A 25672-nucleotide genomic window follows, 5' to 3' on the forward strand; every position below is an offset into this window, starting at 1 on the left:
TCTTTTCATAGTCTTTTTTTGCATATTTTGTCGCTCTTTTGATACTTTTTTGTCGTGTTTTTTTGGCACTGTTTTGTCGGCTTCCTTTCATCATATTATGATATTATTTTCGTCGTTTTTTGTTGTATTTCGTTGTTTTCTCGTCAACTATTAATTTTGTATTTGCCATCTTTATGCATGTTTTGTTGCCTTTTTAACGCTTTTCAAACGGATTTTTGTCCTGTTCTTGTTTTGTTGCTCTTTTGGTGTGTTTTAATCTTAATTTCATATTATTTCCGTCGTTTTTTCTCGTCTTTTCGCTACCTTTTGATCGCATTTTCGCTATTTTTTATCACATTATTTCGTTACTTTTTCATCGCTTTTTAGTGGTCTTAACGCTGTCTCTTCGTTGTATTTTCTTCGTATTTTAGTCTTCTTTTCATCAACTTTGGGAAGTGTTTTCTGAAGAATTAAAGGTTCAGTAATTTTCAATTATCGCGTAAAAGGGTAAAGTAAATTAATGCCAACAGGACAAGGATTACAGCAACTTGGTTATAGAGAACAGACTTATTTACCAGACTGTAGTAGTAAAGGATATTAAAGATCAGGAAGTTCAGGATTTTTGATTGGTGCCGAAATATTGATCAATCAGGATGTCACGAGGTTATCCGCGCTGCTTTAGATTTTTTTGGCTCAGTTCTACGTGAAGTAAAGCTTTGCGCTCCGAATATATACATGAATGAACACATACTTGGATGAAGATTGCCTGGCACATTGCAGCATCATAAATTGTCAAAGTTTATAATGGAATTGGCCGACTAAGAACTTCTGTTAATGCTGCAAGAGGGACACCGGTACACTTCTAATTTCGCTGAACTGCGAAAATGACTGAAGGAAAAAAGCTCGATAACGACGACGGCTTAAAAATGGAATGGATTTTGCAGAGCAAGCTTCTGGGTTAGTCTGTGTGTACGAGGGCTGGTGAAAGTTTTGCGACAAAGTTACAGGAACATTCTTGTAAATAATAAACCTGCTTTTCGCGCTTGACATGACTTGCTACTTAATGAGTCATTCTCTGCTTGATATGGTGATAGTCGTTTTGACCTTTTAAGGATTTTTTACATATAGTTTACTGACTAGTGTCTTCATCCTGGAAGTATTTTTTCGAGGGAAGGAAGATAGATGTTTTCCATTTTCCCAGTGCAATTTATAGTGGTTTATTTCGCTAAAGAACTGGATAAAAACTGTTGGCCGAAGACTAAAATCCCTGTCAAGAACGTAAAGTTTGCCACCTTAGCCATGTTCTACTGATGGTTAGCAGTTTGCACACAGAAACCGGTTTATTTATTCACCGAAATTTGTATACCGCAAACTACCGGGAACAAATTTACTGTACCTGCCACCGTTTTGAAAAAAAAGCTAATAAAATCACGCCCTTCCGACACGTCAGCTTCGCTCACTCACTGGCGGCGGCCGAAATGACAAAATAATCACCACATTCATTTCCATTGGTGCGATGCGAGCGCGAGATGCAAATTCTGTGCCACTGTGCACTGCCCCGGACGACGGTGTGGCCAGTATAGACACAGTTACAGCTGAGTGGGGCTTTGGCCTGGCTTCAAATGAGATAACTTCATGTTCACAGACCGCAGCCGTCAGTCATACAGCGTCGTTCCGCCGCACCCGTCTAACTGTGCGCGGAACATGGTTGCCATTCTGCTAGATATTTCCGGATTTAGTTGCACTTTTGATTGCGTGCCAGGTAAATTTCCAGATTTTTGACGGCATGCCAGATTTTACCAGATTTCTGTTCCGGTTGCTTAACGAAAACGTCATTTCATCACTTGAAATGTGTGAATGAAATCTCAGATATTTTTTTCTGACAACACTGATGCGGAACGCAGTGAAATGCGCGTAATTCACTTGGTACTTTCGTTCGCACTGACTGTGTTTTCATGTGAGAATAGAAAGTGCGAACCAGAAATGAGGAAAAAAGCAGAGCAAAGGGAAACGGAAAGTGGGGAGGCGGACTTAATACTCCCACCACCCATTCATTATCTGTGCCGCTATTACCGGCCGATAATACACACAGAGAGGCATACAATTTTCGACTTCTATGCCCGGCCCGGGTTCTTGATTTATAGACATTCTACGCCAACGACAGCAGGTTGGGCCGGTTGTTAGTTTTTGCCAGCTTGGTTTCCGCGTTGAAAATAAAAAAAACTAGTTGCAATTCTATTATTACTGCTCTGCTCGTATTTGCGTTGCGTTTTGCTCATTCGACCGCCGTACGTTCGTACGGCCTCTGGGCGAAAAATTCAGCACAGTTCTGTAGTGCGACCGACGTGGTCAAATACTCCTGTTTGCGGATAGCAAAAGGGGAAAAACTAGTTCTCTTTCTCCACCGGGTCATTTCCGGGTAGTTTTATGTAGCGGTTTGTTCTACCACTGCTTACTACTAAGTGGGTAAAGCGGGAACGCAACTGCACATGATCGAGAAAGCAAACAAATTAGCTACAACTACAACACAACAGCTGAAAATTGATTTCCGTGATCGGACTGGTTTGCTTTATAATGGTTTTCGGTTTGGTGGAATATCGATTGTTTCTTTTTGCTTTGAAATCAGAGCTAAACGTCCAACAAACAAGCAGTTTATTTGAGTTGTAGCTTATTCAGTTGTTATGAAGCTAATGTCCGACTAATAAGGGCTTAATAAGCTGGCGTTCAACAAGAATGTTAGTTGGACGAATTTAGCTCTTGTTAGAGCATCAATCAAAAATTGGTCTAAAACAACAGCAGTGCTGATTCAGTCCACTTGACACACATCATGTCATTAGTCAGCACCGATTCTTGTGAAACCGTTTTACGAGCGCAAAGATGATTGATCAGCGATTCTCCGGGACCAATTAGCTGCTGCTGTAAGCGTTTGTCGATAGGAGACTGGCCAGCTACACTACACTGAGAAAACGATGCCGTTTGCGGTTGTCATGAGTAATTCGACCTTGAGGTTCCGATGCAGCTCAACTCCGACAAAACAAATACATTACGAAAGCCACAAATGCGACAGTAACATACTGCCGGCAGGCAGGACGACAGGCAGCTCGCCGCTCGGTCTAATCCAATTACGATCCACGTCTATTACAGTGACTAGTGGCTGCCACGAAAGCAGGTTGCCCGTGAAGCAACCGAGACAAGTCTAGGAACTAAAGTATGCGGACATGTGTAGATAGTAGGAACTGGTAACGAACGGCTTGAAACGATCTCTTTTGTAACTGCGTGATACTAATTGAATCATGATTGTTATTCTAAATATTGCACCGCAGCGCGGTATGTGCCGGTCGTCCTTGCTGATTACGGATCTTTACCGAGCTCGTCGGTTATGAAAAACTCCGATAACTGCTTGTGAGGTGACGGAAACTTAAAATATGTTTCTTTTATATATGACACCTCATTAGGAATTTCCTCGGGCTGCTGTCGGAGTTGCCAGCCACGAGGCTGCTCTTTTGCTCTCTCGACCACGGCAGGCAGGGTAAATTCCGCCAATTTAAAAGCCATACATTTGTCCCTGTTTTTCATTATTCAATTAGTGCTTATTTATATTGATTACGGGCAATTCTTTCGCTTTCTGCAAATGGACTCTGCGGCGACAGAAGAACGACGACGATGACGATGAAGACGAACGAAGTCGACGGTTCGTGTGCAATTGCGAATAAAAGCCGGACGGCTTGCCTTGAGCGGCCGCACGTATGAGCCGAGCTGAACAGTAGGTAACGAGCGAGTTCCACAGTCTATTATATGCTAAATTCAACCGGATCAGTATGTAGTCGTTAAGTGAAAATTGGCTGCCCCCCCGTGGTGTTTGGTCGGAACCGGTTTCGGGAACAACTCCGACAGCGGATTCCCCGGTCGACGCCGCTCATTCGATGTCATCCGATAAAATTAGCCAGAAAGTTATATTTGATAGAACCGCCGCTCACTGGTGTGTGCGTGCGTGTGTGTGTATGACACACTAATGCTGTCAATATAAAGAGACTACAGGGAAAAATATGTTTTCAGGTCACCACAGGAGCATAGCTAATAAATAATGCAAATTGCACTATTTTGATTGCTTGGCTATTGATCGCTTCGCCCGAAAAGCAGGCAAAATTATCTGGGGATAACCTCTTGCTTTGGTGTATCCACTTCGGCCGGGTTGGTCCTATCGAATCCGGAGTGACGATGATGATATACCAAACACCACAACAATACAGTGCGCGCGACAGATTGGATCGGCAATTTAGGTCAAATGGACGGGATGGACGGCAGCAGGTACAGAGAAGAAGAGGACGAATCCATTCGATTCCGAAAGCGAGCTGGTGCGAAACCCACTATACTGCTGCTGGGTAAAGCTTCGAATGTGTGATAGGTATTATACTACTAACGAGCTACCGGACATTGACTGTTTTGTGTGAACGTGTGTGTGCATCAGGGCTTGTTCGTTCACTTTGACTCAATGTTGATTCATTTGACAGTACCGTCTCAGTCAAGCAAAATTTGACAAAATTGTATTTGGGACATTTGTAGAACTAGTTATCATCTTCAATTTCGCTGAATAAAGTTTTGCTGTATCTGTTGTAGTTACGATGCTACAATGCTAGTACGTCATTAGTAACTAAATGAGCATTCATTTAGTCACTAATAAGGTACTAGCATTGTAGCACCGTAAATACAAAAGATACAGTAAAACTTTATTCAGCAAAATTGTAGATAATAACTGGTTCTACGAATGTCCCATATATAACTTTGTCAAATTTTGCTTGACTAAGACGGTACTGTCAAATGAATCAACATTGAGTCAAAGTGAACGAATAAGCCCTGGTGTGCATACTAATAGAGAGTCATTACAAATTTGATTAGTTCAGCATCTTTTATTCCAGCTAATCGTTGTCAACTGCTAGATTAGAGCCATCGGATAAAAATAGACAGCAGTCATTCACGTAGAGAGAATTATTTTGTCTATGATGCTAATTAGTAATTAAACTTAATATTGTTCAGCTAGTATATGAATAAAGCAGATTATTTCATGCAAAATCGGTTGAAAATGGCCAGTTCTGCCCAGAATTTTTCTGATTTTCGCAACAAACAGTTCTGCAATTACGCAGAACTTCGAAGCTGATCAAATCAATGAAGTAAATCAAATTTTTGCAGCACACTTTAATGCCGTAACCTGCTAACCGACTTTATTTTCTCCGTCTACGTTAAATCATTACGAATGTTTTTTTTTGAATGGGGGAAGAGGGCGTATATTACAAAAACTTTATAAAAGATTTGTAATTGGCTTATTATAACTAAATAATTGTGCCAGACTTATAAAAACATTTCATTTACTTCTTAAATTGTAGACAGTTTTGAAATTTAAGTGTAGCTAAATAAATGTTACTAGAGATGAAAGCAACAGCGGTCAACTAAATGATTTGCTTTGTAACTACAGTAATGTTCTGATTTTGTCAGCTACCGATTTTGTCTACCCCCGATTTTATCTGCTTTTAATCCCGATTTTGTCAGCCTATAAATTTTGTTTAACTTTTGTAGTTTTAAACATGATTTATAAAACTTTTCAGCCTGCTTGAAACTATTCTGATTCTCTAGGGAGAGTCTTTGAATAAAATGATACCTTCTTGCGAGTAATTCGGGGTCAAAATTAGGGTATTTTTATTGAAAAAGTTCCATAGCTCCTAAACAAGCAAAGATAGAGGTATACTACATTCAGCAATTTTGTGTATTTTTACTATTTGTACAACTTTGTAAAACAGGAAAAAGTCATATAACAACTACAAAAACAGCTAAAATAGAAGAACTGATTTTAACGATTTTTCATTCATGAGAAATAAGGTTTTTCTATCTTTGCTGAAGAGGTAGAAGGTTACTGTCTTCACCAAAATTTCTTGTAATAATATGCTGTAAAACTAGGCAGAACACATCAATGTGCTATATCGAAACAGAAGAAAAATAAATTTTGTATTGCACTTTTAGGGAGATCAATCAAAATTTGAATTCCCCTGGACGATAGAACATTTAATTTTAAGAAAGTCTTCCTAAGGTTTCATAAACCTAAAACTAAGTTTTCCTGCTCAAAACTAATGCGCTCCAAAGAAGGTTCTGGACTAATGTGTAGTGCCCGGTTCATTGAACTTTCAGTTGACCAATTGAGAGTTAAAATTTAATTTTTAGTAGACGTGTTCGATATTGCGAAGTCTTAAGTCTTGAATTTTGAAAAAAAAATTCTCAATTTTGTCAGTTTCCCCATTTTGTCAGCCCAAAATTCAATATGGGGCTGACAAAATCGGAACATTACTGTATGTGGAATTGAAAAGAAAATCATTTTTTTATTTATGGATAAGGTATAAGAAACATTTTTAATTATTAAAGTGTTCTATTAGACGGAAGTTTTCTGGACCGAATAATAGATTATGACAGACAGTAAGACATGTCTTGTTATAGAAGAAAATCCTTAAAAAAAATAACTTGCCCACTAACACTCTTTTTTCTACATATTTCGAAGCAATAATTTGCATCCCTCGTATGGGAAAGTTTCTCACAGCCTACTGGATAAGCAGTCCAGTGCCATTGAGTCCAGGTAGGGTTGCTCAATATCTGAGCACTTTTAGGAGGAGCAGCATAGCTACTCCCAAAGTATACATCTTTTGAAAGACAATGTTATCGTAAAACAGTACACTATCGTTTCCCTATTTTATTCAAAACTTGTGTGCTTGTTCCTTTTACGAAAATTTTAGACTTGCATTTTTTATCTGGCGTTTAGGGTAACCCCTTCTGAATTAGCGTGGTCCCAAAAATCACAATTTTTGCCTCATAATTTTTAACCACTGAACCGATTTTAATGACTTTGGTCTTTTTTTATTTCACTTTTCTGTTTTAGCTGCCTCTGACTCTGTCGCGATCCAACGTAAACTATTTTATTATTATTAAAGTGGAGGAGCGTTTGGTGAGAAGAATGGTAGACTGGATGAAACTGCGAAACTTCGATATGAGGCCATAAATATATTGCGTAGTTAAATTGGTAAGTGGGAGTTCGTAGTTCTAACCCACACTCTCTCGGTTGGCACCCGAGTGTTTTGACAAATAAACTATCACCACACGATACCCTATATTAGATAGTCTCACATCTAGTTCCCGTGATTTTGGTAAAGATATTTTATTGAATTAGATTTTTTTTGCAATCGCAAAAAGCTTAAAGATTATTGGCAAAAAGCTTAAAAATGTTTGTTTTTTGTCTTATCATGGTTTCACAACAGTTTTTTGCTGCTATTTTTCCCATGTTTACAACATGATGCTGGATGCCTTCGTCTACATCGGGTCTACATCTACTTTCTCGACATAGGCACGAAAAAACACCATTTTACCCAATTTCGATGCGAATTACATTCAAACTAATACTTGGCATCAATATTTACGGATTGTTTCTTCGTAAGAACCACTGTAAGAATGTAAGAGGGCCACTATTTTTAATTGTTTTCGCATTTATTAATTCGCGTAACTTGTGCATTTACATAAAAATCATAGAAGTTTTGAAATTCACGTAAGAAAACCGCACATATTCCAAAATTCGCATATAACAAATCGTGTAAATTCCGACATTCGCGACAGAAATAAATAATTCCAAAATTCGCGTAAAAAAGTTATGTAAATTTCTAAAATCGGGGGAAAACCACCTAAAATTCACGTAAAAACCGCATACATTCCCAAAAGTCGCATGTAAAATAACGCGTAAATTCCGAAATTCGCGTAGAAAACCGCGTGGGTTGCGGAATTTACGTAAAAATCACGTCAATTCTGCAGGAAGTCACGTACAAACCACGCAAATTCTAGAAAATTCACGTAAGAAAACCGCGTAAATTCCGAAATTTGCGGGCAAACATAACATAAACTCCGAAATTCGCGTGAAAAAACTGCGTAAATTCCGAGACTAGAGAAGAAAATGTCTAAATTTACGTAAAAACCGCGTACATTCTCAAAATATGCGTATGACGCATAAATTTCGAACTAAGAAAACCGCGTTAATTTCAAAATTCGCGTAAAAAACAAGTAAATGTTGAAGTTCGCGTATAAAGCTGCGTGAATTCCGACATTCGCGTAAGAAATTCTAAAAGTTGTGTAAAAGCCGAGGAAATTCTGAAATTCGCGTAAATTACGGAAAAATACGTTAACTCCAAAATTCGCGTGGAAAAGCTGCGTAAATTTTGAAACCACGTAAAATAGCTGCGAAAATTCCGAAAATCGTGAGGAAACTGTCCAAAATTCACCTAAAAACCTCTTACAGTTCCAAAATTCACGTGTAAAAACCACGTATACTCCAACATTTGCATAAAAACCGCGTAAATTACGGAATTTACGTAAAAACCATGTCAATTCCGAAGGAAGTGACGTACAAGCTACATAAATTCTAGAAAATTCACGTAAGAAAACTCGCCTTAAGTCCGAAATTAGCGGGCAAAAATACGGAAACACCGAAATTCACGTAAAAAAAACAAATAAATTTCGAAAATCGCGTAAAAAAGCTGCGTAAATTCCGAAAATCGTGAGGAAACTGTCCAAAATTCACGTAAAAACCGCGTACATTTCCAAAATTCGCGTAAAAATGCTGCGTAAATTACGGAATTTACGTAAAAACCACGTCAATGCCGAAGGATGTGACGTACAAATCATACAAATTCTAGAAAATTCACGTAAGAACACCGCGTAAATCGTGATGAAAGTGTTCAAAATTCACGTAAAAACCACGTACATTCCCAGAATTCGCGTATAAAAAAATCGCGCAAAATACGAAAATTGAGTAAAAAAACCGTGTGTAGTTTAAAATTCCCATAAAACATCGCAAAATTTGGAAAATTGCGTAAAAACCACATCAATTTCGCAATTTACAAAAAAAAATCCGAAAATTACGGAGAAAACTTTATATAAATAAGGTTTACAGCACATTTTTAAAGGATTTATGATCAAAATTGATTATAAAAACGATCATAAGAGTGCAATAAAACTAAAATTCTTATTTGGGTTCGTAACCGTTTGACAAGATTCAGATTATTTTCAAGGGGTCAATATCTGTAACAGGAAGATTGTAGTTCTACTAAATAAATAGTGTGAATTAATGTAATATTTCAATGTCAAATTGTGTCATACACTTTCTCTATGGTCCTATCACTTCACAAGCACGTACGTCAATTATATACACCTAAAAGGTTCAACTTCAAATAAAATGGCATTTAAATGTTTCACAGTTACGACTGTCAACTCGTAGCAGATTTTAAGACCATTCTGGACCAGCCATTGATTGGTCGAATTGGACTGCTTTGCTCGGATGAAAAAACACGAAAAGGACACTCAGACAGGTCGGCGCAAATGAGTCTTTTGCTTATGCCAACTTGGCGTTTGATGGGTTTTACTGCTTTGTTCTATTTTCTGCACGATGAGATGTAAAAGAACGAAACAAACCAATTTATTCTCCAATATTCTCAACGAATGTTTTGCACACGTAGTCGGGCCGGGTTTATTACGAAATATTCTCGACATTTGGCATTCCGACAGAGAGGTTAATGATTTGACACAGCGACACTCGCTGCTTTCGTTTCGAAATTTTGGAGAAATTCTTTCACATAGGTAGTAAAAGTAAAAAGAACTGCCTCACATTTTGCTCGGTTTTACAAGAGAAACTATTACTTTTGAGAGAGGCTCTGAAATAATTTACATTTATTTTGATCTAATAAAGTGTGAATATTGAGAGCGATCGTGCGTATTTTTAAATAAATTTGTGCTACAAGTTTTTATCTTTTGAAGCGTATTTTAAAAGCAATTATAAATTTTATTAAAGTAGAAGCTGCCATACCAAATTTATCGAAATTGGTGAATTACTCTTGCACAAAATCTGTTTGAGTAACTAAAGAACCAAGTTAATAAATTGGAATTAGTGGTCCTTTCGGCCAGCTAAAATTAATGGGAGATGTACCAGAAAATCATATTCAAGTGAATAATGTCGTCTTCGTGAAATCTTTATTTCAGATTTTATCTGTCAAGCTGTTTGATAAAAAACAGATCACCAACCGTCGTGCCATGGTTTGATCAGATTTAGATTTTATCATTGCTGAGTTCGCACATTCGTCCAAACCGTCTTTGTTTACTCTGAGGATGGGTGTTATATTTCTAGTTTGGAAATAAGACGCACATCAATGACGTAACTTATGCACATCATCGTATTTCCCAATACCACTGCAGCGCACGCTGCTGCTTATCGATCAATGACGCAATTCGCACGACGATGACTGGTTCAAGTCGAATAAATATTGTCACCTTTACCTGTGATGAGACCGGACAATCGAACGAATTTAGTCATCTTAGTTGAAGCAAAAAAAGAAAAAAAAAGACACAAAAAATGTGATTCTCATACTGTCAAATATGGTGATTCCACTCGATTCGGAAGTCGCCATTTGTGTTATTATCGGCAGCACCCTCCTCCTCATTGGGCGGCGATGAAAGAACAAGAAACTGGATTGGGCGGCAATAAATATCCAAATTGGCGCGGTAGACTAAGGCTTGAACAACCAACCTGGAATGGCTCCGGTCCAAATGGGTCAACTAGAAAAGGATCCTAGCCAGCGCAGCGAACGCCGAGAGGTGCTACAATATACAAACATACGCGAGCTGTCGATTCAAGTTTGAATAATTCATTGAGTTTTTCTGCTATTTTTATTGGCAATTTCATGCGCCAAGGTTAGTTAGTTTACAAATTTGCTGCAGTAGATTTGTTCAAGTCTGCTGCTTCCACTAGAATATGATAGTATCATTCAGAGAGCTTCGCCAACATATCTCCCATAAAACCGCCTTTTTTTTATTGTCCGAAAACGAACATCGAAAGAAAAAATTGGATAATGGTGTAGTCTCAAATGTCTGGTACGGTCGGTTTTCGAAGTCGTGCAATTTTTCTTCGGTTTCCATAAAACCGGTTTTCTGTTTTTTGGTTGATTTCGTTCGGTCAAATTATCACTTTGGGTCAACTGACAAGGGCCAGCAGCTGTCGCTGTTGTGTGCTGGAATGTGGCCCTTGTCAAGTTTCGGTCGTTGTATTCGTTGCACACGTGGAAAGATTGCTTTGTTGTTGCTCCAACTCCGACAACGGCGGAGGGAGAGGGAGGTAGCGCCTTCAGAGAGAATCGGGTGTACTGTAAATAAGACGCAAAAGAAAAACTATTGCTCACAATCGATATTCATTTCTTGCTGCCTCTGGAATCACCGCTTGTAGCTGCTGCTGATAGCACTAATTTAAATATTTGCTGATTCAACCTTCATTCGTTTTAATTAACATTGCAGGATGGAACACACGCACACGTGTGCATCGGAACGAGCACTTCTTGATTCCAACGTCGTTGCACTCCGACACCAAGTACGATACGGTGGCACCAACTGACAACTAACTATGTTTGGTGATTGGAGACAACACTTCAGTCGACCAATGCACTTAATATTTGCTTTCTTGCTGCGGCAATTACTATTTTCGTTGATTGTAGAGATTCAGAAGTGATTGTAAATCATACTATTCGCACTCTTCTTCGATATAAAAAAGATATTCACTACCACATCGACAACGGGAGATCGTCTTTGATTACGGATCAAGGCAATAAATACGACTGGAGCCAGGTCTTCACTTCGGAACAATAAAGCACACCAAAAATAGACTGTGTCGTCGCGCAGTATCTCTTGTTTGGATATTTCTACTACACTGAGTTAAACTGTTGATAGCATATTAATAACAAGCAGCACATTTCAGGAAGAAAATAAAACTCGGTAGAAAAACTTTTCCTAGCTAGGTTCGGATCACAGATAATACATGCGGAATTCGCGTGACTATTGATCTTCTTTTGTCTCACACTGAATAACAACAACTACGGTAAAATTTGGTAGATTGAGAATTGACACCGTTGGACGTAGAACACTCGGTTATGCAATTTTCGCCCCTTCGTTCTAGAGAATCACTGGCCCGTTGATCGACGACGCCTCGCAAAGCGGAACACCGTTGCGTTGTACGAACGATAATGGAAGAAAAAGCCGTTCGAGGACCGGCTGGTAATTCGCGACATTCCACGCTCCCGCCCGACACACAACAACAACCGGATCGGCTCGAATCGCATACACGACTGCGACGGTAAGTTTTTCCGCAGGGATGCTGGATTTGGTCGAAAACCGTCAACCGCGTTCAAATCGCGTCGTCCTAAGTTCTGTCTGAGATTGCAGCTACTTGACGAGTACGTACGTGTGCGCGCGCGCCCGCTCCGGAGGCCTACCGAGGGCAGAATGCCGTACACGCTGTATTGTTGCTGTTTTGGGCCTGGCCTGCTGGCCAGCTCACCGTTGCTTGCTGCTACTCACTCTTCCCCTATCGTTCACACCCCTACAACACCCTACTCCTCCTACCACCTGAGCAGCGCGCATGCCAAACAGTCAGGCGCAACTCACTCTCGCTCTCGGTGTTCGGTCGGTTGATGATGTTACTGTTGATGGTGCCCGCCTGCCGCTGCTGCTGTTGGTTGCTATTGTTGCTGCTATTAAACGTATGCGTTTCGTTTCGAGTCAACTCGCTTCCCAGCAGCAGTCATTCACACACGTAGGTACCGCATACATTTGCTCGTTCAAACGAGGCGAGGGCCACACATTTTTCTTTCTGATGTGCTGCGCCTATAACTCGACGGAAACCCGTTTCTCTTTCATTCACCAGCAAGCAAGCAAGCCAAGCTGAAGCTCGTTGTTGTTGATTCACCCAAGTCCCCCCGAGTGTAGCGGCGGAGGTGAACCATTGCGGCAAATGTAGCCCACAGAGCGGTAGGTAGCTAACAGCTTGCGTGGGATGCGGTGCTTCAAACTGAAGACTATTTGGTAAACTAACTACAATCGGCTTTATATGGGTAGAGTAGTTTCCGAAAAATGTAAAAGACCAATTTTTATGGCAAAATATTATATGTTAAACTGAATTGAAAATAAGACTTGGAAATTATGTATAATTATTTGCTCAGCTTGCTTTGCTCGTTCGTTTCGGTTTGATGTTAGCAAAATACTGAGAGAAATCTAAGAGAAAGAACTAAATTCTAAATTTGCAATAATATTTTATGTTACCATTGTTTGAAAGAACTACGAAACCATCAGTGCTGATATTTTAAGGATAGCGAATAAAATATTGAAATTTATAGGTCGAAACTAAGAAGATTCAATTGACGAATTTTGATTATTTGTGTTATACCATTTTGTTTGACCTTAATTCAGAAAACAAAAATGATCGAATATGATATCAAAAAGTTTTTAACACAATACGGCAAATTTATTTGTCGATGGAAACCTCTAAACTCCGTAAAACAAAGTACCGAACTATTGAACTTTTATATGATTAAACTACATTGTAGCTAAATAAAGGAGCTAAATTTATTCTTATTCGTTAAATGCTAAGCACTAATTTGGTAAGAAATATGAAATAAATTTATAAAGTTCAAAAAAGACCCAAAGACCATTTGCCTGAAAAGAATTTTTGGGTTACACATACTTCGTTGCCAAGAAAACTTCTGCCGAAAGACATCGTTGGAAGCGGTAGCCGACGTATACCATTTAACACGAGTTTGTGATTTCCCATCATGGCAATCACTGACCAAATAGAAGTTTTACTCCACCTGCCATACTCACCAGTGTTGGCACCGTTTGCAATTTTCTACTCGTTGGGTATTTCGTGTTGAAATTTTGAGTACATGGCAACAAGCAGAAAATCACCTGCCTATTGGCAAATCTGGCATTTTATACTGCATGTTGCTGTTTATTAGCTTTTTGGATGCCACGCTGTTTTAAATTGGCATCCAAAATTCTATTCAAATTCTTCTTGCTGATAATCAGCTGCAAAAAATCATTGTCATTTCATTATGCCTTGTTTCATTATGCCTGATTTTTGTTTTCAGATATAATAAGTTCTAGTTGTCACACGGTTTTCGATCCGTAAATCTCGCATGTGCATAGTAGTTTTCGATATAAATTAATAAATTATGGTTGTTTATGAGTAGCAATACCATCATATTACATTTATAAAAAAAATGTATTTTTGATCTTAATTTTCGTCATTATACTAGCTTTACAAAAAATTTCTGAATATCTAGGTTAGTCTCATACAAGCGGTGCTTACATACTGAGTACTGTTTTGTATGATAATTTAGTATCGTTTGTTTTCGTATCTCGCTCGTTGTATTGTTCTCCGGCAGCAGTTGCTTTTGATGGTCATTTTGAATTTATTTGAGCACATTTAGCAATGGCGCGTTTGCAAACCGGAACATTTTTGAAGCATATAAAATGCATAACGTGCATAACGTGCATTTGAGTCGTGAAATCGGTTACCTAGGAACATCGCGGTTAATTTCTTTCATGTGATTATCGAATATCAAAAACTAAATAGCTTAAACAGCTCCCTAATTAAGTAGTCGGAATTTCCAAGTAAGTTTTATGATCGAAGGATGCGAAAAGGTATCTCGTGCAGTCATATAGCAACAAATGTCTATCGGTATTTATTAACTGCCCGCGGGCGATTTCGAACGAATCGAATAAGGTTGAAAGAGCATAATTTTCGGTGCGGTAAACAAATTTTTCAGTTTTTTCTTATATCGGTATGTCGGATCTCTACTACCTGTTTCGCAATGGCCACGTAACCAAAGACGTCCTCAAATCGAACGCGAGCTCGAATGACAGTGATCGCACCACCTGCCTCGGTGGATCCAGATCAATTCCTTTCTACTAACATCAACTCCTTCCTGTGATACTTGCGGATGATGCTGAGGATTCCTCGGTCTCTAGTAGCAGCAAATGTCAGACTAATATTCCTTTCCATCCCAAATTGACCTGCATGGGCGTGGCCAGCTTTGCTATTGATCATCACAAAGAATTAGATCACCAGAAAATGCACACTGAGAATGATCTGCTACTCTCAAGCATCATTCTGATGGTCCTTTGTGCAATCTCAGCTGATCTAGATCAATCGCGGGCACCTCATGGGCGGTCAAACTTTGCTATGCTAGTGTTAGTAAGCTCTCCAAAATTCCAAATTGGTGTTTGTTTGACTATGTTGGCATGGCGGTATGAATATTAGCACTCACTCACACAGATGCATCCCGGGACCACCTTTGCCGGCAGAGCGAGCTACTATCAGTGTCTCCGGAATATTGGCAGAGTTGCCAGTCTTCTATTGGCTTGCATTGCCAATTGCTCTGGTTATGCTTATTGCCTGGGTATAGCCCTCAAAGTAACAAGAAAAATTTATGTAGGTACGTTATTATTCAACCGGCGATGGACACTATTTTACTCTTTATGTAACAACGCCATCTGTGTGAAATTTCTTATAAAAATCGTGTAAAATGTGTTTTTGCATAACTAACAACTCTGCACCCAATTATTGCACACCAAAATAACCTTCAAACCTTATTATTCCACACCTTACGATCAATTGTCGCACAGCTTTTGTTTTGATTTTTCCTCATTATTACATTGGCATTAATGCTAAGTTGTTTTATCTGTGGACAAAGCCACTTACATATACATACTTTGGGATTACCTTAGCATCTATTAAGACCTACAAACCTCGCAATAAACGGTGAAAACGGAAAAAAATCGCGATACGGAAAACTACGGCTACGGCCCACCTCCTACGTTGATAACCAAAAAGCAACACCGCGGAGAAGTGAACTGTCAAATGAGCGTTGCAGAAAAACAGAGGTTAGGACGAGCACAACAGATGTGCAATAAAATTGGAAGGAGTGTGATACCTTGTTCCAATTATTGAACTTACGAATTTATCGGCAGTTTATGTTAGAAAGACCGAATTTTATTCATTTACTGAGTATAGTAAGTTTCTATCAATACTACGAAACCCATAGAACATGTTTATTTGCAACTAACGTTCGATGAAAGCTTATTTTGTAAATCAACTTTCTTAATAAGGCTGAAAGTGAAATTGAGACACATGCAAGAAAATTTGTTAGCTTTGGTAAACGTTTTGCCTTTCTACTATATAAATATATAGTATAAAGGTATAGAAATCACTTGGAAAACCGGAAATGGAAAGAAGGTCCTGCGGGCCGAATGTTATATATCATTCGATTCAGTTTCGAAAACTGAACATTTTCTGTGTGTGTGTATGTATGTGTGTGTGTGTGTGTGTGTGTGTGTGTGTGTGTGTGTGTGTATGTGTGTGTGTGTGTATGTGACGCTTTTAATCTCACTCACTTTTCTCGGAGATGGCTGGACCGATTTTAATGTTCTTAGTGTCAAATGAAAGGTATAGATGTCCCATTGGTCGCTATTGAATTTCATACTTATCGGACTTTTAGTTCAAAAGTTATGTATAAAAATACGAAAAATATGGGACTCCATTATCTCATAGGTTCTTTAACCGATTTGAACAAAATTGATTGCATATGAAAGAGGAGCCTTGCAAACCCTTAACTTCCAAATTTCATGATGATTGGACTTGTAGTTTGAAAGTTACATAAAGAAATTTGGAAAAATAGTATTTAAAACATATTTTTGAAACATATAAACATTAATTCAATGAAAAACATCACACATTTTATTATTATTTGAAAATTACTGCTGAGATCTATCAAACGAAACCGAGTTATTTAAAATCGGACGGTTCATTCAAAAGTTATTCAAACTTTAACACTTAAGCACCGTATATGGAACCGTTAAAACTTGTGAAATCAAATCATATCAATCAAATGTTGGTTGTATTCAATGTGTGTGATGTATGTATGTGTGTATGTATGTATGTATGTATGTATGTATGTATGTATGTATGTATGTATGTATGTATGTATGTATGTATGTATGTATGTATGTACGTATGTATGTATGTGTGTATGTATGTGTGCAAGTGATTACTATTTGCAATTTTTAAATTTGCATTGAAATTCAAGAAAAGTGAGAAACAGGTCAATTGTCTGAAGTTTTTGAAGCCTCTTAGTGGAATACGAACTCTGAAATTAAAGAAAAGAAAAAACTTTTACCGACTAAATTCCACTATTTATTATTTATTCGCGACAGATACGTATACGCTTTGAAATAAGACAGTGATGAAGCCTGCACATCGTAGGCGAACTACGTATCTGTTGCAAATATATATTAAGTAGCGGGATTCAATTGAAAAGTTTTTTCTTTTCTTTGCTTTCAGATTTCAATTGTCATTTTCTTCACTTGATTTTACTCACAATTGTACAAGAAAAGCAAAAAGCGAAGAAAAGCAGTTAATTTAAGCATGTAGGTCTAGTGGTGTATAGGATTAAAAATACTAGTGAGTTGATTTTTCCAAACAAAATTATACAAACTTCAAACAAATTTTCCGCATCAATAGAAGCTCTTTTCTATCAATAGATACTAGAGTTTAGGCATGTTATATGAAAAATAGGAAGTAAACGTTGCACGGTAATAATTTTATAAGATTTGTTTTCGTTAGTGACATTTTCAAGGATAGATGTCTTATCCCAAGTAACAATTTGGATTTTATTATACTCTTATGATGGCATTTAAGGCCAAAATTGGTCATTAAAACCGCCATAAGAGTACAATAAAACTCACAATGTTGCTTGGGATGTCATGTATCATGTTTTAATAAATAAATAAAAAGTGACAAGCACTTGAAATCATATCGATCATATTTCCCATTCTCAAGCATGTTTATGGCGCAGCTTTTGCACTATTTTTTTTATCTCATCTTGTTTCCCTGTCCCTCTTATGGGATACATTGTAAAAACGATGCGACCAAGCTAATGACTATCTTTTCATGAAAGTACATTCAAAAGAAGCTTAAGTTTTGATTTTCATGCAAAAATAAATATTTGAAAGAGCGCCAGCTAATAAAAATTTCACTTTCTCTTTTATATCTAATGCTCTATTCAGTTATTTTTTCTAATTCAGATACCTATATTGCAAAATTGAAGCCAAGCCAACTAATAGTAAAATTTTGAGATGAATCATTTTGTTGTAGATATCCTTTTTCTTCAAAAGCGAAGTATAATGATAATTTTTCTGAACTTTTGTTTTTCAAAGATGCTAACTTTTGAACGCATGGTATTAATATCAAAATATCAAAAAATCTGCTAAGAACACATATTTCATATTGTCAATTCGAAACATGTTTCGTATGTGGCTCTGAAGCCCGAAAGTTAAGGCCGTCTGTAGACCCGTTAGAGGGTTAATTTCTAATTTTCTATATATGTTCATTCAAGTCTACAAACATTATATTTTTTTTATAAATCACGTAAAAATTATAAAACTAAATAAGGTGTTCATCAAGTAACATAAATGACGCTTGCAACTATTTACGCACCCAAGGAAAGAAAATATAATTATTCTACGTATTGGACGTTGTGAATTTTACTGGCAAATAAGGATTTTGAGGAATACAGAACGGATATTTAAAAATAGAGTCAAGTTAATTATAGATGCTCCTGAGAAACTCAATAATGATTATTGTGGCAGTAGAAAGGCTAGGTCACGCCGCTAGGTGGATTAATTCGGGTTTTTATTTGAAATAATAAGCATTTCATCATTTTAGCATTAATAGCATCTTAAAGGCAGTTGAAAACTTTCGAGACTTTCGTTATGCAATTGATTAAAATCGTTTCTTGCGTAACACGTTTACTGTGACTCCAGAGTCCAGACTCCAGGTAGTCACTTAGGACCATTTCTGATCGTAATTTTAATCAGTAAATTGGCGGAACCTATTCCTCATGACATTGTTTTATTTTCGTAGGCGTTGTGAACCTTTGAGTAACATTCGACCGCTCGCTCGCCCTTCTTCATCAGTCTCATTGATAATGTGATCAAAGAGAGATGGAAACTTTTTTCACTTTTCAAAAGATTTGACAGTGACCTCAAGGATCCTTTTGTGATATTCGTGATTTGTTACTTGATAACACACTTGATTTTACTAGCGTTATTAATTGAATGCTGTTGATAACGCATTTTCCAGTATAATCCAGAAGGAATCCAGTATAAATTAATTAAGTCACATGTGTCAGAAAGTGAAATTGGCACTGAAAGCGCGAAAAACGATGCCACATATTTTGTCACTATATGGTGGTAGCTAAAGAAAAATATATTACAGTAGCGCCCAATATGAGAAGATTTGTTGTCGAAACCTAGTGTTGAAAGGACCACTTCAAAAAGCTTCAAAACATTTTTCTTCAAACATTCACCAATTGCCATACCGCTCCTTCATCACTGTACGGAGTAGTGCAGCATATCATTAAAGCAAGCTGAACTGCGTCCCATGTGAACACACACGCGTTCAGCTGCTTACACTCACCCACACAGTTGGAGAGCTCGTGAGGGCGAGTGCTATGCCAACAAATTTCGAACAAAAGTTCTCCTATAGAATACATTATACCCTACCGTACGTAAGCCCCTAACAAGCAGTATACTCTGCTTGTTACAAGCAATAGTATCTAGTTTACCATTCTCAGAGCGCTCAGCCGTCGTGAGTGGAAACTGAACGTTTTGCTTCGCTCAGTGCACTCTCGTTTGCTCTCAACAACGGTCTTTGGTGGATGGTTGGAATGGAGGAACAAAAGCTTTCTACCCGACAACAAACTATATGCTAATTTGATCTTCGTTGAGTGAACAACCTCCACCCCCTCCTTTGCTGCTTGCTACTGCTGAGTCAATAGGCGTCTCAACTTTCAATACACACAGACGGCCGACCGACCGACCGACACGGTGACATTCCATAAATTGGTTGGAATTGAAACATGTACAACCTACTAAATTGACTAAAACGGAATTGAATGAAGCTCGTCCCGAAATACATGGAGTAGTGTCCTCGCATGCTAAGGGTAAATTTCACGGAAATTCCAGTCGCTTCGTCCAGCACATTGGGTTGGATACAGGAACACTGATGAATACCGTGTAGGTATGCCAATAGAAACGACAGTAGTGTGGCCAGTTCCAGCAGCCAAGCCGGTCAGTTTTGTTCATTAGGTTAATGATGAGGTTGGCACGATGCAACGGCACTCTGGTGGTATTGGTTTGCATATCCGCGTGCATACCGAGAGTGGACATGTTATGCAAACAAAACTACTGCCTGGAGAAAATGCCTGGGTTTAACTGATTTTTTTTTACTTTTTATTGACGGCAATAAAACAGAACATTTTCGTTGAAAGACTTCCAAAAATTGTCTGCAGGCTATTCGAGGAGAAAGCCTAGCAAACAACAATAATGCTTGACGAATAGAATGAAACATAAAAGGACCGCATGAAACATAGACATTACGGTATTGATAACATCAGTGACGAATGACATCAGTCAAATAGAGTTTACTCCAAAAGAGCAGGTATATAATAACAACGTAAATATTGATGTTGGCGATACAATGTGGTTGTTGACAGGAGAAACCTAGCTACCATTATATAGAGATATCGATGTTCAGCCAGTAGTAGCTGCAAGGGAAATGATTGATTTACCGAAACTGATGTCATTAGATAAGTTAAAGGCGGAACGTTAGCTAAAGCGATCCATTTAAACTTTCTGTAATCATCCACTAGTACCTACGTACGCCCAAACCACACTGGTTGTTACTAAACTTTTCTTTATTCATGTGTTTTTCGCATTGCTACAGTATTTGTTTGGAAACGGTTGGATTGATTTGAGGGCTACCTTAGCTGTACTTGATAAATTAATTAGGGGTTATGATATAATACTGAACTGATTACTGTTTTGCAGAAACTGTTCCGAAGAAAAGAAAAAGGACATGTATATGTTGCTTTACTAGGTTACGCTCATTTACACTCATTTTACGATGTTGCTAAATAGATCTGTAAATGTTTTGAATGAAAAAATTTGAAGAACTGAATGATACAAGACTTTTTACAAATTGTGCTGCTATTAGGTAATATAACCATATAAACGTAAGTGTACATAACCAGTCACAACAACTCTGCGCTGTGGTTCAAAAGGGTGAAAAGTTGAACTGTTTTTCTAGCATCTTTTGCTTTCTTTTGAGTAATATAGTAATAGTGTCTTCGGCTTTTTTAAAGTATAAATACGCTCCATAACCTGAAAGTGTCAAACGTTAATATGACTTACTATAATAGAAAATCAACAAACTACCCTTTTTGTGATAGTAGGTAGAGACACTTTTTCTTCGACAAGGTTGTAGAAAATTTAAAAGCAAGCAACCTTACAGAAGAAATGATGTTTCTGCCTTTATCGAGTGCAGAGTTATAGAGCATTTTCTTGGGAAGTTCCTTAAAAATAACCTTTTCATACTGAGCGATTCCACGGAGTTTCGCAAATCGATTTTAATTTGTCATTTTTGATTTAGCTGAAACTTTGCATAGCTGTTATGTTTAAGAAAATATGTCATTTTATCATATCATGTATTTTTTAAATATCTAAACTGCTGTTTCAAAAGGGCCTAACCAAAAATGGTGCTAACCCATTAAATAATTTATATGTACCTTTGTTGTCAAAATTAATCCGTGCCATAATCGAAATCCTATAACCTATAATTGTAGTAATTAACCTAAGCTTTAAGGTGAAATATTGATTTCATGTCTCCTTGCTTCATTCTATCCTATTGGCTTGTGAAGTTAAAAGAAAATGAAGCCGAAATATGCGATAACTTTGCAAGAAAAGATCTTAGAGGTTTGCAGCCTTCTACAAAAACGCGTGTTTTGAGCGTTTCGATAAATACCTAGAATAAGGAATTCTTTTAAAATGCAATCAACAAAAGTTATCAGTCTGTGGCTCGAGCAGTAGGTTGCTCACAACCGTGTGGAAGTTTAACATTTAAGCAAAAGCTATTTTTTCAAGAACTTCCAATGAAAGTGCTCTATAACTCTGCGCCCGATGGAGATACGAATTTCATTTTTTCAACAACGTTGTTTATTTTTAAATTTCTACAACTTTGACGAAGAAATTAGGCCTGTATTTCCTGACACAAAAAGATTACTTCATAACATTTAGTGAAAAGATGCTGGGTTTTTGTGCCGGATTGAAATTGTTATTTGTCCATTTCAAGGTGGCTTTTCCCTGCCATATTTGAATATTCATTAAGAAAAGCTATGTCGGATGAAATTAATCAATAAATAACAAATAACTAATTTTTGATACTTCCAGATTGGGGATTATTCATACCAAAAAATGTTTAAGACACTATATTGCTACATTAAAGGCAATAGACGCTAGTAAAAAAGTTCTACTTTTTGGTCTTTTGGACAACAAGGTTGTATTTAAAAATCTATACTAAAAATTAATCGCACTTTGTAGTATAGAGATTCTGGAAAGCTATATATAATCCTGTGAGTAGAATACTACTGAAATTTTACGGAAGAAAGAAAAGCAGCCAAAGAACAAAAAAACATTGTAAAAAAAAACATTGCGGCTGTAATCCCAGTAACTTTGGGGTTCCAAATTCAACCTCAATCCAATTCCCAACTAATTCAAATGCTGTTTAAACCGAATGCGGAACCGGGATATCTAATCTCAGTCCAATCCTAATACTCGCCTAATCAAAATACAAATCAATCACAATTTGAATTCAATAAAAATATCTTCCAATTTAGATTCAAATCCAATCTACATCTTGCAAAATCCAATCCAAACTAGTGTCCAATTTAAAAGCAATCTGAATACAATCCAAGTCCAACTCTAAATTTATTATACATCCATTATACATGCAAAATCTAATCCATAACTAATACAAATCTAATTCAAACCCCATCCAGATCTGATTAAAATTCAACCCAGATCCGCTTCAAATCCAAACAAAATCCGAGTTCTATTTAAATTCAATCAAAATAGAAATCCAATCTCATGCCAGCGCAAATCCAATCCAAATTCAATACTTTTTTAAGTCAAGCCTAATCTAAATTTAACCACTAGCCATTCCAAATGCAGTCCCCAGTCCAAATCAAATTCAATGGAAATTTAATTCAAAGGTAATTCAAATCCAATTGATACTGAACCCGTATCCAATCCAAATTCTATCCAAATTCAATCCAAATCTAGATCATATTCAGTATTCAATCAAAGTTAAGCTGAATAAACGTCTAAATCCAGTTCGAATTCAACCCAAATTCTTTCCAAATCCAATCTGATTCGAGTGGAAATCTAATATAAATTCTCACATAGTCCATCCCGATCCAACGTAATTCCAATCTAATGAACCAATGAAGTTAAGTACCATCCAAATGAGAGACAAATTCAATTCAAATAAAAACTCCAATCCAACGAAAATTCCAATCAAATCTAGATTTAATCAGAACTCAAACTAAATATATACAATCCAAATCCAGCTGTAATATAATCAAAATTCCATTCCATTCTAAATTCAACCCAAATCCAATCCCAGGGTATTCCAAGTTAATTTTGAGGTCTATTTGAGTCTAATAAAAATCTAATTCCAATCCAATTCAAGTTCAGTTTACGTCCAATTAAAATTTATTCTATGTTCTTTTAGGGACCAGTAAAACTTCAAATTCAATTCAAATTCATTTCCAGTTCTATCCAAATCCAGCCAAAATCAAATTCAAATGTTATCCATAATTTATTCAAATGCAATGCAGCTACAATATCGAAAATCAACGCCTCTAAGGTCTCTGTCATTTTTAAGCACCGCATAATTCACTAAAACGATCGTTACTGTTTTATTTCTCAATATATTGTCATCAAATTTGAAAACATTCACGAAAAACTCTATTACTTTAACAACAACTAAAGATCGTGGCTATATGTCACGCTATACAGAAGCAATTCAGACCCTGGGAGTCCCCGCGGCATCTTAAACTTTGACATTCGACATAAAAACAATTGGCGAGTATCTCATGGCTCTCAATGGTCATACGGCCGGTTCCCGGGCACTTCTTTGTAAAAGAAATATCATATCATATGGACGGAAAATATTAAATCACAACAATTTTAGACAACAAAGCTATTAGTGTCTATCTTAAATTTTAGAAAAACATATAACTGACTCCGGATTCCAGATGTGTTCTTCTGGAATCGGTCGCACGGTTTTTTCACGGACGAAGAAAGTTGGTTTTGCAATGGCATTAGACTAGTTGCGAATCGGGTTGGATTAGATTGAGGTTCAATTATAACCGGATTTGCATCAGATTAGGGTTTGGTTGTGATAGGATGAGATTTGAAGTTTTATTGAAAAAATCTTTGTTTACGTTTAGATAATTAATAAAGTAAATGCGTTTAAGCGCATACAGTTTTACCCCTGGTAGTATTTTTTTATTTGTCAGCCCATGGACATGAGTACTGAATTGCTGACAGTGTTCGTCTTTCTCAGTTTTCTATCTTTTAAAACAGTTCATGCATGAATTGCAGTGCTGAATGATTGTTCGACTAACCTGTCAGTCAATTTGCCTACCCTTGACTGACATTTTAGTTCTCAAAGTTCAGTTTTTTAAACTGCCTGCTATTAAAATTAACCAAAACCTGACTAAAGAAAATTACTTAAAACGACTTGCAGGCTTCCTCAGTGTCTGTTTTCTGTTCGAAAAATACGTCTCTGTCAAGAATAAATAGTAGTATACATAGTAGACATACATAGTAGAATTTAATTGGAAAGTTTTCTTTTTTATTTAATTTCAGTGTTTTACGTTCATTGTAGATCTATGGTAATTTGATTATACTGAAGAACCATTAGCGATATAATCCGATTGTTAGTAAGAATCTAGTCGGTTGGTACAAGACAATAAATAGAGTGCTTGGCTATTGAAACCAACAGTTATACTACGACCCATAAGACAGATTATTGATGAAAATTTCGATTTTCGATTCATGTAGAACAAGAGGCCTTGGAGCAGCAAAATTAACTTGTTCGTTGACAAATTACCCAACAATTCTTGCTAATTTATTACCAATGACTGACTGCATCGACGTCGAAATGGTCGGCAGTAAAAAAAACTTGAACGAAATGCACATCAATTGCCCGAGACTCAATTCATTTGGCAAAGTTTTATCGATTTTATACTGAAACTGACTAACCAATGGGGTTGCTACTGACTGCACGGCTGAAAACACGTCTTCACGGTGATAATATTGCAACAATGAACACAACCTTCGATACGTAAATCACGTTGATGAAATCATATGTGCAAAGTGGCTGTCTCCGCCAGGTAGTGAGCTCTCGAACGACGGTAGGAAGTCAAGCTAAACCGCGTGCAAATGCGTCAGATCCGACGATGGATGGTATCAGCCGGAACTGGGTTGCGTGATTTGCTGCTGGACTTCCACTCGGAGACGTTACGTTCTAGACTCTGGCCGAGACTGAGAAGGCCTTAGAACATAGCCTCTGCGGGGGCCCAGTACAGTCAATTAGTGCAAGCTAAAAATAACAATAGAACAGTCGAAAGCTTTATTGGTAGCGATCTTTTCCGGAGAAGGTTGCGTGTTCACCTTGACTGCGATACATACTTAGAACTGAAACGAACGAGCGCAAGCGGGCGGGCGAGCGAGCGTTGTGCCCCCAAATACGGGCTTTCGAAAGATTATTGCGTTAAATCGGCGCCTTCCGGTTATCAGGCGAGCAGTCCAAACCAGATAACCAGAAACATGATAGAGCTACTGAAAAGAATGATTTATTGATATGAATGATAAAATGGAGTGCTCGGAGCAGCAA

The 25672-nt window shown here is 37.5% G+C and overlaps 1 protein-coding gene across 6 annotated transcripts in view; it reads right to left on the reverse strand.

Moving 5' to 3' along the window:
- LOC128734359 (serine/threonine-protein kinase MARK2-like) overlaps positions 1 to 12303 on the reverse strand; it is a 144645-nt gene extending 132342 nt beyond the window's left edge. For all 6 annotated transcript variants that reach the window (XM_053828523.1, XM_053828522.1, XM_053828521.1 and 3 more), the window contains exon 1: positions 11226 to 12303. The gene's annotated coding sequence lies outside the window, so the exon portion shown is untranslated. The remainder of the gene's footprint in view (positions 1 to 11225) is intronic.
- Between the last annotated feature and the right edge of the window lie 13369 nt (positions 12304 to 25672).

The sequence above is a fragment of the Sabethes cyaneus genome, chromosome 2 (genome assembly GCF_943734655.1).
Source record: "Sabethes cyaneus chromosome 2, idSabCyanKW18_F2, whole genome shotgun sequence".
NCBI classification, from domain to species: domain Eukaryota; kingdom Metazoa; phylum Arthropoda; class Insecta; order Diptera; family Culicidae; genus Sabethes; species Sabethes cyaneus.